This window comes from Sminthopsis crassicaudata, chromosome 4 (genome assembly GCF_048593235.1).
Source record: "Sminthopsis crassicaudata isolate SCR6 chromosome 4, ASM4859323v1, whole genome shotgun sequence".
Lineage (NCBI taxonomy): Eukaryota > Metazoa > Chordata > Mammalia > Dasyuromorphia > Dasyuridae > Sminthopsis > Sminthopsis crassicaudata.
Genome location: NC_133620.1, coordinates 414308863 through 414327657, shown reverse-complemented (window position 1 = coordinate 414327657; position 18795 = coordinate 414308863). Strand labels below are relative to the sequence as shown.

Below are 18795 nucleotides of genomic sequence, written 5' to 3'. Positions count from 1 at the left end.
ACACAAATAATCTTTGGCCCTCTGATCAATAATACCAAGTGAGATATAAGGCAAACACCAAGCTGTTTGCTGAAGATGTTCACCACAGTCATGGAAAGAGTCAAATACAAAATCCATACTGAAGAGGGATGCCCAACAGGCAGTGAACTCCTGCAGATACTACATTTTTGTAGGCAGCATTGATTGTTAGTTGCATAAAACCCTAGAATTTCATAGAACTTTTTAAATAAGATGCATAACCACTCAAAAGATTTTATCCTAACTTTCCATGGAGAAAAAAAGAAAATAAGTTGTGAATATATTTTATCCATATTATAGCATGTAGTTAGACAACCTTAAAGTTTCATCCATCAGGGTTTATGTATGTGTGTGTGTGTGTGTGTGTGTGTGTGTGTGTGTGTGTGTGTTGTATATAGATGGCAAATGGATAATGAGTTGGTCTCATTAGTTTGGATATGTGTGTGTGTGTGTGTGTGTGTGTGTGTGTGTGTGTCTCCAAAGAAGTATAAAATTAATAACACTTAGGGACAATGGAGAGGTAAAAGGTTAGTAAGTATCTCCTGTAAGTAAACTTTGGTGAGAACATAGAGAAGAGCCCAACAGGAAGCTCTGTGATCTGCCTAATTGAAGGGCATTTCCACATTAGTGAGATTGCAAATTACTCTGAGTATTGGAAAATAAGAAAGAACAATCTAACAATTGTAAAATGTAATTATCTCACAGAATAGTCAGCTGCATATTACTTAGGGTACTAGACAGAGGAGATTGAGAGGAGAGGATCAAGCAGAAACCAGATAGCCATTGATAGACTTATCCTACAAAGCACCTTTGCATTGAAAGGGAAGTTGGATTGGATAATCTTCCATCTATCTTCCAAACTAGTAGTAATAATTATTGCAATTTAAGTTTTTAAAAATTGTTCTAAGAGTAATACTGTTAGATAGATAATATCTTGATCAAATGTTGAATTCAGAGATAACCAAAAATAGCAGAGATAATAATTACCTTTCTATAATGTTGACAATTTACTAAATTCTATACATATTTGTGATCTCATTTTGTCCTCATAATAGGACAAATGTTATAATTATACCTGTTTTATAAATAGAAAAACTGAGGTAGACAGATTAAAAAATTTGACAAGGGTAATAAAAATATGTTACTTAAATAAGATTTAAACTTGGTCTTTATGACTTCAGATCCAATACTCAACTTACTATGCCCTAATTGACTTGTTCTTAATTATGAAACAAGTAAGCATAAGAGGTCAAATCTGAAAACAGGTATTTTTTTTTTCATTTTACCATATCACCTAAGGCAATATGTAAAGCAGCAGTTTTAATGAGGGGGCATACTTTTCCCAACATGCCCCTGTTTTAGAGTGTACAATGAAATTATCTAGGGGCTTTTTGGACCCTTTGATTTTTTTTTGTCTCCTTATACTTTTATATAAATTGGTAATTATCTAAGAAAAGTATTATTAACCATTTTTCTTTCATAGGTTCCTTCATCAGTATGGTAAAGCCTATGCAAATGAGTAAAATAAAATACATAGAATTGCCAATGAAACCAAAGATAGTGAAATAAGTTATTTCATTTCTTATGATATTGTTTGATGCTGATCATGTCAAATATTTTCCATATCTTTTCTTGAAAACAAATATTTATATTACAGAGAGATAACTTCTGATGATGAAATGTACCTCCTTACCCTTGGCAGAAAGACAAAGCACAAGATCATCTTGTTACATACATTGACAGATGTAATCACTGTACTAATTTACCATTTTTCTTTGTTACATTGGAGATTTCAATTCTCAAAAGGTGGGCAATGTATCTAGAAATGACATATAAAAAATCAAAAGACCTCCATTAGTTTGTTATTTCTTACGTCTAAACCATATTATCTAACACTATTTTCTATTTTCTACTATGCCCATCTCTGTGCTAAAGTTATATCAATTTAGTTTCCATGATCTTTATAGAATTATCTGCTTACTCACCTTCTGCAATAGACTTGTTATTTCTTACTGCCAAACCATATTTTCTAATACTATTTTCCATTTTCTCCTGTGCCCAATTCTGTGTCAAAGTTATGTTGACTTAGTTTCAATGATCTTTATAAAATTATCTGTCTGTCCACCTTCTGCATCAGACTTGACAGATAAACTATTTATTTTCCTGGTCATCATTTTGCTTATGCTTAACAGGAGCAATGCCAAGTGAGATGACCAAATGCCCCATGCAATAATACTTCTTATTGCCTTTGGGTACCAAGGTCATACCTTAACTGTTCTCTTTTGTGTTTGTTTTGCTATGGAAAACTTGCGAGTCAGTTTTCCTTTTAAATGCAACTTTTTTGTCTTCCAGTTTCATTTATATTGAGAATATCAAACTCATTGCTCTAGAGCCATAAATGACTTTAGAAATCACTGAGTCAAGCCCATTTCTTTTCTAGAGAGCCAGAAGTTAATTGATTCTAAATACATGGCACTGTTATGTTGCTCATTGAATATATTGGTCATTGAATAAATATCAAATATTTGAACAGTTTTTGAACAGGCAGTCCAAAAACAGTGTGATTCTTAGTGCCCTCTGCTCCTTTACCCATTATTGATTGCTACTGTCACTTCAGAAGCTGTGAAAAGGTGTAACGGAAAGAGGGCCAGATATGAAGTCAGTAAGTCCTGAGTCCAAAATCTTCATTAGAAATTTACAAGCAGGAGCAGCTAGGTGGTGCAGTGGATAGAGCACCATCCTTGAAGTCAGGAGGATCTGGGTTCAAATAGCCTCAGACACTTAACTAGCTATGTGACCCTGGGCAAGTCACTTAATCCCAATCACCTCAGCAAAGAAAAAAGGAAAAGAAAAGAAAAGAAAAAAGAAATTTACAAGCTATATGAAATGTGGTAAATCAATTAATCTGCCTGCCTCCTTTTCCTCATCTGTAAATGGGGATAATAATACTTACCTAGGGGCATCTGTGTGCACAGTGCTTAGAATACTGAGCCTGAATTCCGTAAGACCCAAGTTCAAATCCAGCCTTAGATCCTTACTACTTACTAGCTATGTGGCTTCAAGGAAGTCACTTAAATTGTTTGCCTCAGTTTTCTCAACTGTAAAATGGGGATAATACCAGTATCTACCTTGCAGGGTTTTTGTGAGGATCAAATAAAATAATTTTCATAAAGCTCTTAGTATAGTGTTTGATACATAGTTAGTTTTTAATAAATGCATCTCATCTTCCCTTTCCCCTTTCTCTACCTCCTAAGATTGTTGTGAAAATAAATGGCATAATGTTTGTAAAGTACTTTGCAAGTCTTAAAGCACTATATAAATGTTATCTATTATTACTAGAATAGATCCTGTAGGACTAAAGGTTATTTCATATTTATTCATGGGTTTCCATGGCAAAAGAATTAATCAAAAGTGGCAAATCTACTCTATATTTAGGTAAACTAGTTCTCAAACAGTAAGTACTCTATAAGGAAGGACTATAATAAAGATCTTTCCAGGATGATGGAACCTATCAAAGCTTGTGTTTTGCTGGCAAAATGGTAAAGAAAGCTTATACATCACCCTATCCCTAGTGTGATGAGGTAGTTGAATAAGACCGGTGCAGATATAAAGAATGTCTTCTAGTTTTCCCAGGTACCTATGTCACAATCTGGATGGTTTCATTTCTGACTTCATTAAAAATGGATCCAACTTCTAGCTATTCAAGCCCTACTACTTCCTTTCTTATAGAGAATCTGAATTTCAGGGAAAATATCTAAAGAGAATGGAGATTTTTTTAAGGCATTCACAATGGTAATTAACTCTTTGCAGTAATCCTTGAGTTTGAACCCACAACCATTGTTACTAAGAGCCATTGTAGGCATCTTATTTACCTTTCATAAATAACTTGTTCAAAATTTATCATAGGTAGTTAGTATAGCTGCATATTGTATATAAAGCTTTCAGGATTTAATTTCCAGTTAGACAAAAACCAAGGCCCTGTAAAAGTAGGAAGTAAAAGTAACTTTAGTTAATAGAAAGGGGTGCAAATATAAATACGTGTGTATATATATAAAACAGATAATTAGCTTTGTGTTTCATATAACCAAACCAAAAATCCTTTTACTAAAGGAAGTCTAGATGTAACTAGGTATGTTACTAATTAGGAATGTAGATATTATTAGATTTTTCATACTTCCTAGCTACTATACTTTGTGGCTAATTAAGCAATTTTGTGTAGTAGGGAAAGTACTGAATCTGGAGTCAAGGTACCTGAATTTGAATCTTGCCTCTACTATTTATCACCTATGGGATCTTGGCCATATCCCTCAACCTTTCTGAGCCTTCTTGTAGCTCACCTATAAAATGAGGAGTTTGAAGAAAATAGCCTTTCAGTGTTTTTGCAGTTTTTAATCTATGACAATAAAATTATTTTTAGAATTGTTAGAGAACTTGAGTAGTTAACTAAGCAAATATAAAAGTATGTACACCTATATATGATTGTGTGCCTATATGTACAATTTTTATTTTAATTGTTACTAAATAATTTTAAAATATACACATATACATACATCTTATATGCATATATGTGATATATAATGCAGATACTGACATGTAGTTTTTTAGACCTGTAAAATCACACATCTGGCCTAACATATAAATATTTATACAGACATGTCCAGAAGTGACTCATGTAAATGTAGGGGACCATAAAGCAAAGTAACTTATTTCCTGCTTTCCATATGGAAATCAAGCCTTTAGTCATACTTCATTTATCTTTTGCATTCATTTTATGAGCCTTTCCCCATTTTTTTACAATAAAATAGAGGCCCTGAGTACAAGTTCATTAAAAACAAACAGTGAAATTAATTTTGTGGCTTTTTTTCCTGTGGCTATTCAACATGGAATAATATGATGATACCAATAATTCAATATAATTTGTATTTTTAAAAATAATAGTTTCGATTTACTGGGCTCTTTTCTTATTAGCCAGAATATGGTAGGTAGATGGAGTATATATTGAAGAACAGAGAAAAGAATCACATAGGAAATGAAGGCATGAGTGAGTTGAGATCAGGGGAACTATATACACCAATAAGAATATGGTCACATCAAAGTATTAAACTAGATACAAAATATCTTAAATCATAATCTCAGTTAACTTTAGAGATAGCAGTGGTGAAGTCTATAGAGAATTAAGCTTGGAGTCAAGAAGAGCAGGAAGTTAGTTATGCATTATAATTTTCTCCATTTACATTACTTTCCATTTACCAAAGTTGCTTTTATTGTCTGTTAGTTTTGCTTATATGCTAAATATCAGCTTATTTACTAGCTAGATGATCCTGGCCAAATCACTTAACCTGTCAATGACCTTACCTATAAAATGAGGATGTTGGACTCAGTGACCTTTAAGATACTTTCCAGTTTTAAGTGAATAATCCTCTTATCTTCAAAGATCCCATAAAGCAAGTAGTATAAATTACTGTTCCTGTTTTTCATACAGATTCAAACATACCAAATGACTTGCCTATAGTTTTAGTTGGAACTCTTCCCATTTCTGTGTTTTTTCTGCTAAGCCAAAAAATCCCTTTCCTTAAGAAAGTCTCAGACTAGTAATAGTGAATCATAAGTAGTTGTTACCAAAGGAAAACACAAATTGCAGATTTAACAGAAGAGTGATTTGAATTATTCTGTGACTTGAATTGAATATCCAATCTTCTTTTAATTTGGACATTTTTTGAATAATTTTCGAAGATGCTGCCTTTACCTTTTGTCCTTTTGAAAAACCAAAGCACAAACAACATAGTTAATTTATCCATAATAAACTCCCCTGAGATTATAATGCATATTTTATAATATTTAATAGTAATATTCATTTTCATGCTTTCATTTGCTTGCTAGTCAATGAATGTTAAAATCTGGTGATGATCACTTTCTTAGAATTGTGCCATAAGATATATTTTTCTACATTTTAACTTATTTTAATTACTGTGTATATTCCTTTATTTATTTGTATGTCTATCTTGTATCCATGCAATATTTTGGATGGATACAGTTTCATTTGTATCTTTGTATCATCTATGCCTACCACAATAGTTAGCACAAATTATGTATTTAATAAATGTTCATTCATAAGATCATGTATTTGTAGGTCTAGAGTTGGATCTCTAAAAGATCTCTAAAAGACCAATAATTCAGCCTTTTCATATGGAAGTTAAGTGATATTTTCAGATAGCCCAAGATGACACAGGTTTTTGTGCAGTTATTTTTCAGTAATGTTCACCTCCTTGTGACCCCATGTAGCGTTTTCTTGGCAGATACTAGTGTTTTGCTATTTTCTTCTCTAGCCCATTTTTACAGATGAAAAAACTGAGGTAAATGGGATTAAGTGACTTGCCCAGGATCACACAATTAGTAAATGTTTGAGGCCAGATTTATTCTCAGAAAGAGAAATTGCACTGTGAGACTTAGCTGCTCCTAATTATCAAAGGGACTACATTGAACCCAAATTAACTTCAATTGAACCCCTACATTTTATATATATGCCGAGGTGAACTGTTTAAAACCAATCAACAGCCCAGGAAGAATACCAAGAGTCTTAATTGAATATCTCAATTGAGAAAAAGCAAGGAGACAAGTATTACTGGATTGAGGAGTTTGCAGGAGGGTATTAGGTATAAAAATACCAGAAAAGGGTTCTCATTTATGGAAATCTTTGAATTATGAATGGAGAATTGTATATTTAATATTGAGGATTATAGGAAGTAAATGAGATCTATTGAGTCAATGCATAAGACATGATTAGGGAAATAATTTTGGTAGCTGAATAGAGTATGGGGCTTGAATGAGGGAGACTTTTAATAGACTAATCAGCTAATGCATAATAAATAAATAAATAAACAAACAAGCAAATATAAATAAATGAACAAATGAATGAATAAATAAAAACAAAAGTCTAGGAATATAGAGATAAAGGCCTCAACCCAGGATAATGGAATTATCAAGGGAGAGAAGGGAGCATATTTAAGAGATGTTAAAAAGGTAGAATCCACAAGTCTTTGCAGCAGATTAGGCACAGAGGAGGAGAGACATCTTGAAGGATCAACGATGACACCTATTTTGTAAGCCTGGGAGACTGGGAGAATGGTCACAACCTTGATAGTAATAAGGAAGTTTGGAAATATGAGTAGATAATGTGTTCAGTTTGGGTATGTTGAGTTTAAGATATCTCTTGGACATACAGGTTGAGCTATCTGTAGGTAGTTGGAGGTTTGAGACTGGAAGTCAGTAAAGAGGTAGGGTTAACTAAATTGATTTGAGGATTGTTAGCAAAGAGATAATTAAAGAGATAAATTAAAGAGATAATTTAATCCAATATCCAAATCTGATAAGATCCCCAGGTGAAACAGTATGTAAGAAAAAGATCCCAGGACAAAAATGTGTGGGACCTCCACAATTAGTGCCTATGGCCTAGATGAATATCCAGCAAAGGATACTGAAAAGTGGATAGCAGATTAACTAGGGAAGAATCCTGTCCAGAAAATTTAGAGAGAAATGAAATGTCAAAAAGAAGGGAGTGATCAATAAAATCAAAGGATGTAGAAAGGTTAAAAAAAAAAAGGGATGAGAATTGAGACAAGTCCCTTAGAATGGTATCTTTGGAGATAGAAGGTTTGGCTCAAGAATGTAGAGAGTTAAGAATTAAAGTAAATAAGAGGAAGTAAAGGTGTCTATCATAGATAGCTTTCTCAAGAGTTTAACAAGAAAAGGCAGAAGAAATGTGGGATAAGAATTCATAGACATGGAAGGGCCAGATTGGTTTTTTGCTTGTTTTTTGAGATTGAAGAGACATAAGCATGTTTCTAGGTGGTAGGGAAGCAGCCAATAGACAGATAATGACTAAAGATAAGTGAGACTAGAGATGTTTGAGGAGGCAATCTGCTAGAAAGGTGACATGGAATGGAATCACTAGCACAAATAGTGAGGTTTGTCTTGATTAAGTATGTATTTTCTTATGAGACTGAAGTGGAATGGCAGGAGGCATCTAAATAATATGACATGAGGAGGGAAGAAAAATGAAGGATTATAGACCATCCTGAGATTGTGGAGAAAATAAGCCAGGTATGAATCCTTCTGCCTCATTCAAAGAATTGCAAGCAGAAAAAGGCAATTGAAGAAGTAAAAAGTAGCAGCAGAGATACCTGGGAAGGTTGCACTTCTCCTAAAGGAGTCTGATTCTTTGTCATGCCTAGTATTATGATGGTGTTGTTGGCACATTAAGGGACTTTGGGGCATGCTCATCATACTCCATGGGCACATATATGTACTTTACATGTAATATGTATTCTGTAATTACATTTGAGATGAAAAATTAAATTACATAATCTTATATTTCAGAGTTATGTGCGATATGTTTGGGCATCTGGTCTTTTTAATTTCATAATTAGATTAGAAACTAAGTAAACATGAGCAATCAATTTCAGCATCCTTCCTGCATTATTATTATTATCATTTTTAAGCAATTTATTGTTATATACTCCCTTATCTGCCAAGTTAGAAAATAAGACTTGCAGCATAATTTCAAAGTAACTCAAACTGCCAAATGCTCAAGGACAGTAGAGAAGAGTTACAGCTTTCACATTTGATGTTGAAAGACAGTAGAAAATAGAACATAAAAACTTCTGAATTTTACATTAACAGCTGAGGATCTAAATTGTAAGATCCACATTTTTTTTAATTTTTTTATTATATATATATATTTTTTTTTATAATATTATCCCTTGTATTCATTTTTCCAAATTACCCCCCCTCCCTCTATTCCCTCCCCCTGATGACAGGCAGTCCCATACATTTTACATGTGTTACAATATAGTCTAGGTACAATACATGTGTGTGAATATCATTTTCTTGTTGCACAATAAACATTAGAATCCGAAGGTACATGCAACCTGGGCAGACAGATATTAGTGCTAACAATTTACATTCACTTCCCAGTGTTCCTTCTCTGGGTGTAGCTACCTCTGTCCATCATTGATCAACTGGAAGTGAGTTGGATCTTCTTTATGTTGAAGATTTCCACTTCCATCAGAATACATCCTCATACAGTATTGTTGTTGAAGTGTACAGTGATCTTCTGGTTCTGCTCATTTCACTCAGCATCAGTTGATTTAAGTCTCTCCAGGCCTCTCTGTATTCCTCCTGCTGGTCATTTCTTACAGAGCAATAATATTCCATAACCTTCATATACCACAATTTACCCAACCATTCTCCAACTGATGGACATCCATTCATCTTCCAGTTTCTAGCTACAACAAAAAGAGCTGCCACAAACATTTTGGCACATATATGTCTCTTTCCGCTCTTTAGTATTTCTTTGGGATATAATCCCAGTAGTAGGGCTGCTGGATCAAAGGGTATGCACAGTTTGATAACTTTTTGGGCATAATTCCAGATTGCTCTCCAGAATGGCTGGATTCTTTCGCAACTCCACCAGCAATGTATTAGTGTCCCAATTTCCCCACATCCCCTCCAACATTTATCATTATTTGTTCTTGTCATCTTAGCCAATCTGACAGGTGTGTAGTGGTATCTCAGAGTGGTCTTAATTTGCATTTCTCTGATCAGTAGTGATTTGGAACACTCTTTCATGTGAGTGGATATAGTTTCAATTTCTTCCTCTGAGAATTGTCTGTTCATATCCTTTGACCATTTATCAATTGGAGAATGGTTCGGTTTCTTATAAATTATGGTCAATTCTCTATATATTTTGGAAATGAGACCTTTGTCAGAACCTTTGTTTTTAAAAATATTTTCCCAATTTGTTACTTCCCTTCTAATCTTGTTTGCATTAGTATTATTTGTACAGAAACTTTTTAGTTTGATGTAATCAAAATCTTCTATTTTGTGATCAATAATGATCTCTAGTTCTCCTCTGGTCATAAATTCCTTCCTCCTCCACAAGTCTGAGAGGTAGATTATCCTCTGTTCCTCTAATCTATTTATTATCTCCCTCTTTATGCCTAAATCATGGACCCATTTTGATCTTATCTTGGTATATGGTGTTAAGTGTGGATCCATATCTAATTTCTGCCATACTAATTTCCAGTTTTCCCAACAGTTTTTTCCGAATAATGAATTTTTATCCCTAATGTTGGAATCTTTGGGTTTGTCAAAGATTAGATTGCTATAGATGTACCCTTTTTTGTCCTTTGTATCTAATCTGTTCCACTGATCTACCGGTCTATTTCTTAGCCAATACCAAATGGTTTTGGTGACTGCTGCTATATAATATAGCTTTAGATCAGGTACACTTAGACCACCTTCCTCTGAGTTTTTTTTCATTAGTTCCCTTGCAATTCTCGACCTTTTATTCTTCCATATGAATTTTGTTGTTATTTTTTCTAGGTCATTGAAATAGTTTCTTGGGAGTCTGATTGGTACAGCACTAAATAAATAGATTAGTTTGGGGAGTATTGTCATCTTTATTATATTCGCTCGGCCTATCCAAGAGCACTGAATGTCTTTCCAATTATTTAAATCTGATTTTATTTTTGTGGCAAGTGTTTTGTAATTTTTCTCATATAATTCCTGACTTTTCTTTGGTAGATGGATTCCCAAATATTTTATACTCTCAACATTTGTTTGGAATGGAATTTCTCTTTGTATCTCTTGCTGTTGCATTTTGTTAGTGATATATAAAAATGCCGAGGATTTATGTGGATTTATTTTGTATCCTGCCACTTTGCTGAAATTTTGAATTATTTCTAGTAGCTTTTTAGCAGAGTCTTTGGGGTTCTCTAAGTATACCATCATGTCATCTGCAAAAAGTGATAGTTTAATTTCCTCATTTCCTACTCTAATTCCTTGAATCTCTTTCTCGGCTCTTATTGCCGAGGCTAGCGTTTCTAGTACTATATTGAATAGTAATGGTGATAGTGGGCAACCTTGTTTCACTCCTGATCTGTAAGACCCATATTTACTGGTGATGTGACATTCTGTAAGTCATTTAACTGTGTCAAGCCTCAGTATTCCCCACAGTTGTGATTGTCTTCTCTCTGAGATTACCTTCCAGTGGAAATATATTTGTGAATATGTATATATGTTCATGTATCTGCACATGTGTGTATACCCATATTTGTATACCTATCTGGAAAGAAGAGAAGGAAAACAAGAAGTAGAAGAAGAAGGAAGAAGAAGAAGAAGAAGAAGAAGAAGAAGAAGAAGAAGAAGAAGAAGAAGAAGAAGAAGAAGGAGGAGGAGGAGGAGGAGGAGGAGGAGGAGGAGGAGGAGGAGGAGGAGGAGGAGGAGGAGGAGGAGGAGGAGGAGGAGGAGGAGGAAGAGGAGGAGGAGGAGGAAGAGGAGGAGAAGAAATGCTGAGGAGGAGGAGAAATGCTGAGGAGGAGGAGAAATGCTGAGGATGATGATGACAATGATGATGATGATGATATTAAAGGTCTAAGCAAGGGTTACAATGGGCTCTTTCTAATGTAGAGTAGGAATTCTTGTAGCAATTTCAGAATAAGTTTCTATTTTGACTAATATTTCCAAGAGGGTGTGATCCTCCACGGATATCAGTATCAGGTCATGCTGAGCCTCTTCTTTTCTCTACCTCCTCATTACTTTTCTGAGTTATCACTGAGTTATCTTTTAGATAACTTTATTTTAGATATTTTTTAGAACTAGTCAGGATGACAAATCTGTATCTAGGTCTATTGTATCTGGATTAGATTTCCTGTGCTGCCTCCATCTGTTCTTTATTATCAAATCCTATTATTAAACTTAGAGCTAGAAAGGTCTCAAATTCCAGCTTGCTCACTTCTATTTTACATATGGGAGAAGTGAGAGACCCAGAGATTTAAAGACTTGCTAATGATCACACAGATAGTGTTCTCTAACTCCACATCTATTATTTTGCCTAATGCATTATGCATTATATTGCTCTCCGTTCTTCTCTGAAATAAGAGAATTTGCCTGTATGTAGTATTGTAGGTACCATATCATTGTTTTTATTCACACTACTTACCTGTCTACACAAATTTTGGCTTGGCAGTTCCTTTCATGAGGCAAGAAATAGAGAGAGAAAATAGAAAGAAGCATCAGAAGAGCTAGCAGCAAAGGCAGTGTGTTATGATCTATTCCCACTAACTATTTTTCTTAGGCTTTTATACATGTAGCATATCAAAATATTTAGATAAAACTAGGCAAGCCTTGTAACTAAAGTGATTAAATGGATCAATAGATAGAGAGAACGACCCAAAGTCAAAAAGATATGAGTTCAAGTTCTGCTTTATTCTTTTATTGGCTATATGACCCTGGATGAGTTTTATCTAACCAATCTCAGTCTCAATTTCCTCATTAATAAATAGTAAATAATAACAATAATACCTATTTCCCAAGCTTCTTCTGAGGATCAAAGGAGATATTGTATATAAAGTCCTTTGCAGACTTTATAGCACTATATAATTGTTAGCTATAATGATGATGATATATATTTCTAATTAACTTTATCCTTCTTTTACTCTTATCTTCCTTTTCTCTAAGAGTTAAAAGAATCACATAATCTCAGAGTTGGAACAAATTCAGAGGTAATATACAAATAAATGAATATGAATCTTTCTACTAAATATCAGACTCTTTTTTGTTTCTTTTTAAAAATATTTTATTTTCCCTAATCACATGTAAAAACAATTTTAACATCTTTTTTTTAATTGATCTGAAAATTCTTTCTCCCTCTTCTCTTTCCTTCCTCTCAAAGATGGCAAGCAATTTGATATAGGTTATGCATGTGCAATCATGCAAAATATATTTCCATATTAATCATGTTGTAAAAGAAAGCACAAACAAAAAACTCCAAGAAAAATAAAGTAAAAAAAGTATTCTTTGATTTGCATTCAAAAATGCTTTCTCTAGATTTGGATAGCATTTTTCATCATAAATCATCATAAAAATAGGGTTGTCTTAAATCATTTATTGTTGAGAATTGTATTGTATTGCTGAGAATAGCTAAGTCATTCCCAATTGATCATCATATAATATTTCTGTTATTGACTACAATGTTCTCCTGATTCTGCTTACTTTACTTTGCTTCAGTCCAAGTGAGTCTTTCTATGTTTTTCCTGAGACTATTCTATTTATCATTTCTTTTGGTACAATAGTATTCCATTGTAATTATATGCTCCAGTATCTATTCAGCCATTACACAATTGCTGGGCATCCTCTCAATTTCCAATTCTTTGCCACTACTAAAAAAGGTTGCTATGAATATTTTAGATATTATATACATATATATATATATATATATGTATATATACATGTATATATATACATATATATATATGTCCTTTTGTTTTTTCTCTTTATTTCTCTCTGGCATACAGGATTAGTAATGGATATTAGCCTCTTCTTTAAGACTTCCTGTGAGTGCATACTCATTACTTCCTAAAACAGCCTTTTCTGCTTTTAGATGGATCAAATTGCTTGGAGGGTAATATCAAACCTCAGTCTATCTATCATCAGCATTCATTTCTCCTAATTCTGTTTTCTGGATCCAAGAAGGATAAATAAAATGCTTCTTCCTTTAGATAATCCTTCAAATTGTTGAAAATAAGGCTAAAGGAAGGAAAGAAAATAAGCATTTAAGTACATATTACTATGTGCCAAGATCTGTGCTAAGTGGCTTACAATTATTATGCCATTTGAGCTTTATAACAACTCTGGAAAGTGGATTATTATATTATATTGAATCCATTTTATAGTTAAGAAAGTTGAGATATATGGAGGTTAAGTGACTTACCCAGAGTGAACTAGTAAGTGTCTGAGGCCAAATTTCAACTCATCTCTTCATGATTCTAAGCTTAGGGGTCAATCCCCTGTACCATAAGTTTTTAGCTATAAATTTTCACATTTCCATCCCACCTTTTCTCAGAGAATTTCAGTTTACATTTTTTCAAGCTAAGCATGCTCTATTTCTCCAAATGATCTTTATATGGCAACTCTACCATATTGGAAATGCTTTTCAGCCTATGTTGTAGCTTAATGTATTTCTTTCTAAAATGCATAGCTAACTCACTCTCAGAGACACGGCCAAGAAGGCTGAACCAAGGCAGAAAATTGTTTAAGCTCTTTCCCAAATCCTTCCAAATATCTTTAAATAAAATGACTCTAGAATGGCAGACCACCCCATACACACACACACATACAAAAAGACAGAATTAAACAATTTTACAGCTTAATGCAACTTAGAATATTAGCAGGAAAGATGTGCCCCACCTCAGTGAGAATAGATCATGGTCCAGCACAAGCCTTTCCAGCACAGTCTGACCTCAGTAAACCAAGAGCAGGCCTTGGGAGCCATTGAATTAGCAGCATCACTGGCTGCTTCTAAAGCTCACAACTCACAGACAGTAAGGAGATCAGACATCTAATCAGAAGGGGATTAGTGGAATTTTATTGCCAGCACTGAGGAAGGACTCTGTTACTTTGTCCATATTTGGATCCAGTTGTCAGTAATGGGTAGCAATCCCAGGGGGATGAAAAGCACTAGCACACAAGAGCTTGCAACCACAGTGGATTGAAGACTTTCCTCACAATTTCAAGGCAGAAAAGAATGCATGTGGTAATTCACAGACCAAAGCATAGGTCAAGAGTATAGTAAAATTTTTTTCTTGGATCATACAAACTTGGAAGAACTAAAAATGTACAGAACCCTAGAAGTATCTCTGAAAACAGCTGCACAAACCCCCTGAAGCTTAAGACAGGTTGCCCTCCAACCAGGAATCAGAGCCCTACTTTAACAAAGAGTAAAAAGTTAAGTAATAAGCTGGAAAAATAAGCAAACAATAGAAAAAAAAATTCTGACCATAGAAAGCTATTATGATAATAAGGAAGATCAAAACACACATTCAGAGTAAAATAACAATGTCAAATCTCCTACATAGAAATTTCAAGATAAAAAAATGAATAGGTATTAGGCCATTAAAAAGCTTAAAAAGGATTTTGAAAATGAAGTAAGAGAAGTAGAGGAAAAATTGGGAGGAGAAATAAGGGATGCAAAAAAATAATGAAAAATGAGTCAATAGTTTGGTAAAGAATGCACCAAAAATACTGAAGTAATTATATTTTATTTCATTTTATTTAGCCAGTAGCAGAGACACAGCAAGTTTATTTTCATTTTCTTGGACAAAACAGAAGTGAAGAACCTTTGTTCTATAGACTGGAACAATCCCTTCCCCATAAGGCACCATAAATTACTGTTGCTTGTATTTGATGCGCAGGTGCACACACATACACACACACACACACACACACACACACACACACAAACACACACACGTGATCATGATCAAACAAAAAAGAAGTTAGACATCATTTTTTAAGTAGTTATCAAGGAAAACTATCCTCATATTTCAGAACAAGATGGTAAAATAGAAATTGAAAGAATCCATCAGTTACATTCTAAAAGAGACCCCAAAATGAAAACTCCCATGAATATTATAGGCAAATTCCAGGTCTTCTAAGTAAAGGAAAAAATGTTGCAAGTAGTCACAAACAAACCATCATACTTAGTCATGGTAACACAAGATGTAGCAGCTTATGTATTAAAGAATTGGAGGGCTTTGAATATGATATTCTGGAAAACACATGAGATAGAATTACAATAAAGAATCATGTTCCTTGCAAAACTGAGTATAATCCTTCAAGGGAAAAGATATCCAATGAAGTAGAGAACTTTCAAGCTTTACTGATGAAAAGATCAAAATTAAATAGAAAATTTGCCTTTTAAATACAACACTCTATAGAAGCATAAAAAGGAAATAATAAGGGACTTAATAAGATTAAGCTGTTTATATTCCTACCTAAAAAGATGAAACTTGAAACACACATACATATAAACACACACACACACACACACACACACACACACACACACACACACACTCATCTTTAAAAGGCATAAGTGTGAGTTGAATATGAAAGCAGGATATCTAAAAAAATAAAATTAATAAAGAGAATGTACTGAGAGAAATGAAAAGGGACAGATAGAATGGGGTAAATTATTCTTATTTAATATTTAAAGAAGTAAAAAGTAAGGGGGAGTGAATCTTATTCTTATCAGAATTCATTATAAGACATATTAATAGATACCCTCTATTGATATAAAAATCTATTTTATCCTATAGGAAAGTAGAAGGGGAAAGAGATAAGAGAAGAGGGATTTATAGAAAAGATGACTAGACTGAGATGCTAGTGTCACACCTATTCAATTGGCTAATAGGGCAGAAAAGAAAAATGAGAACTGGTGAAAGAGATGTTGGAAAAAATGAAAAATTAATGCATTGTTGGTAGTGTTGTAAACTGATTCAGCTATTCTGTAGAGCAAGCTGGAACTGTGCTAAAAGGGCTCTAAAGCCATGCTACCCATAAGTCTTAATCCCAAAAGAGATTTTTAAAAAACCAAGGGGACCTATATATACAAAAATATTTATAGCATTTCTTTTGGGGAAGCAAAAAAAAATTGGAAATTGAGGAAATATCCATTAATTGTGGAATGGTTGAACAAACTGAGATGTGTGGAATACTATTGCACTCTAAAAGATAATGAACAGGAAGCACTCAGAAAAATCTGACTTATATAAGCTGAAGCAAAGTGAATTGCACTATGTATAAAGTAACAGCAAAATTGTAAGATGCTCAACTATGAATGCCTTAGCTATTCTCAGCAATTCACTGATCAAAGACAACACAAGGACTGGAACTCAGAAGAGAATCTAGGGATGTGAGAGACAGACACAGAGACTGAGAGGAGGACAGTGACATAAGAGGAGGGGAAAGAATAGAGGAGAGGTATTTGATTGTAAACTGCATAGATGTAGTCTTACAGGGATAAAATCAAATAGTAGAATAAAAGGGAGAAAATGGATGTGGAAGGCCATTGCAATTATTCAAAATGTTGCAATGGTATATTAGGAATAGAAATAGAGATAAAGTAGGCTCATTATTATTGAAGTTGTATTTATAAGGCTTGATAACTGATTAGACCATAAAAGTGAGGGTGAGGGAAGAGTGAAAGCACCAGGGTACAAGAAATGGGATACTGGAGGAATGTGTGTGTGCAAATATATGACCTTGAGTAATGTCCATCTTAAGAATTAGAAAGACAGTACTTGCTTCAGTAGCACATGCTAAAATTGGAATGATACAGAGAAGATTAGCCTGGCCTTTGTGCAAGGATGACATGCAAATTTGTGAAGCTTTCCACATTAAAAAGAAAAGAATTAGAATTAGAAAGAAAACAAAAGACTAGTAAAGAAGACTATTAAGAAAGAAGACAATAATCATTTCTTAAATATCTACTTTGTCCCAGGCTTTATAATTATTATTTTATTTGATTCTCATAACAACTCTAATAGGTAAGTATTGTTACCCCTATTTTATAATTGAGGAAATGAGATAAAGGGTGTTTAAATGACTTGCTCAGTTATCTATGCATGTGTATTGAACTCAGGTTTTCCCAATTCCAGACCCACCATACACTATCCATCATGCCAGTTTGTTCTGACAGAGAATGGTTAAAAATTTATACAAAAATAAAGTATACTGTTTCTGGGGGAAATGGCGTAAAAAGTGTGGCCAAAGGAATGTAAAAATATTGAATTTGAAATACAATAAAACTCCACCTTTTAAAAAATATGGAATACTATCTAGTTTTACTTCTGTTAGTTAATAATCAATTACTAAATGATTATTATTTACCAGCCACTATGATAAGTGCTGGGATTAAAAAGAAATGCTCTCAAGGAGCTCACAGTCTAGTGGGGGAAACTTGATAAACTGGAGAGGAATCTGTAACAGAGAGGAAGGACTAAAATGAAAGAAGATTAGGAAGGAATCCTTGTAGAAGATGAAATTTTTGCTCAGCCTTGAAGAAATCCAGAAATAAAATATGAGGAGAATATTCCAAGCATGTAGGATAGCATGTGAAAAAGCCTAGATTAGAGAGATGAAGTATAAAGAGGAGACTTGGTGTTATTAGACTCCATGTCATATGGGGTTAGGAGGAAATTATAGGAAACAGACTTCATTGAATAGAAGAACATGGTTAGATTTGCATTTCAAGAAAGATATTTTAGCAAAGTGGAGGATGGAGTGGAATGTAGAGAGACAAGAAAGGGATGTTAACTGCAGGCTGTGTCAATAGTCCTGGCAAGAGGGAAAAAAGACCTGTATCAGAGTAATAGAATGTCTGAGGAGGGAAATAGGCATATATAAATGAAGTCATAGAGTTAAAATCAATAGAATTGGGCATGAGATTAGATATGAGTTATGAGAGAGAATGAGAATGTCAGCCTCAGTGAATGGGAGCATCATGATGTCCTTGTCAGTAACAAGGAAGTTCAGGAGGAAGAGTATAAAGGAAAAATTATGAGTTCATTTTGGGGCATAATGAATTGAAGATATCTATTTTGAGGTGTCAAATTAGCAGCTAGACATGTGAGACTGGAGTTAGGAGAGAGGATAGAGCCAGATTTAATAGATCTGAGAACCATCAGAATAGAGATGATAATTGAATCCATGGAAATCAATGAAGTTTCATAAAAAACAAAAAGAAGAGGGCATAGGGGAGTATCCTGAAGGACGTCCATCACAAATATGATAGTTTTGATAGTGAGTGAAGTTTTGATAGAAAAATGACATTGAAAATCAGACTGTAAACAGTTAAGAAGAGGGTGAAAGAAAAGGCATTTTAATATTGTTTTTTCTTATGTGTATGAACATGTAAATTAATAAATTTCTTTCTCT

General features: G+C 33.8%; 1 protein-coding gene and 1 pseudogene across 3 annotated transcripts in view; both read left to right on the top strand.

The window, feature by feature from the left end:
• Window positions 1–18795, top strand: part of PLPPR5 (phospholipid phosphatase related 5) — a 173602-nt gene that overhangs the window by 105777 nt on the left and 49030 nt on the right. The window lies entirely within an intron of this gene.
• Window positions 17162–17260, top strand: LOC141541974 (U6 spliceosomal RNA; annotated as a pseudogene).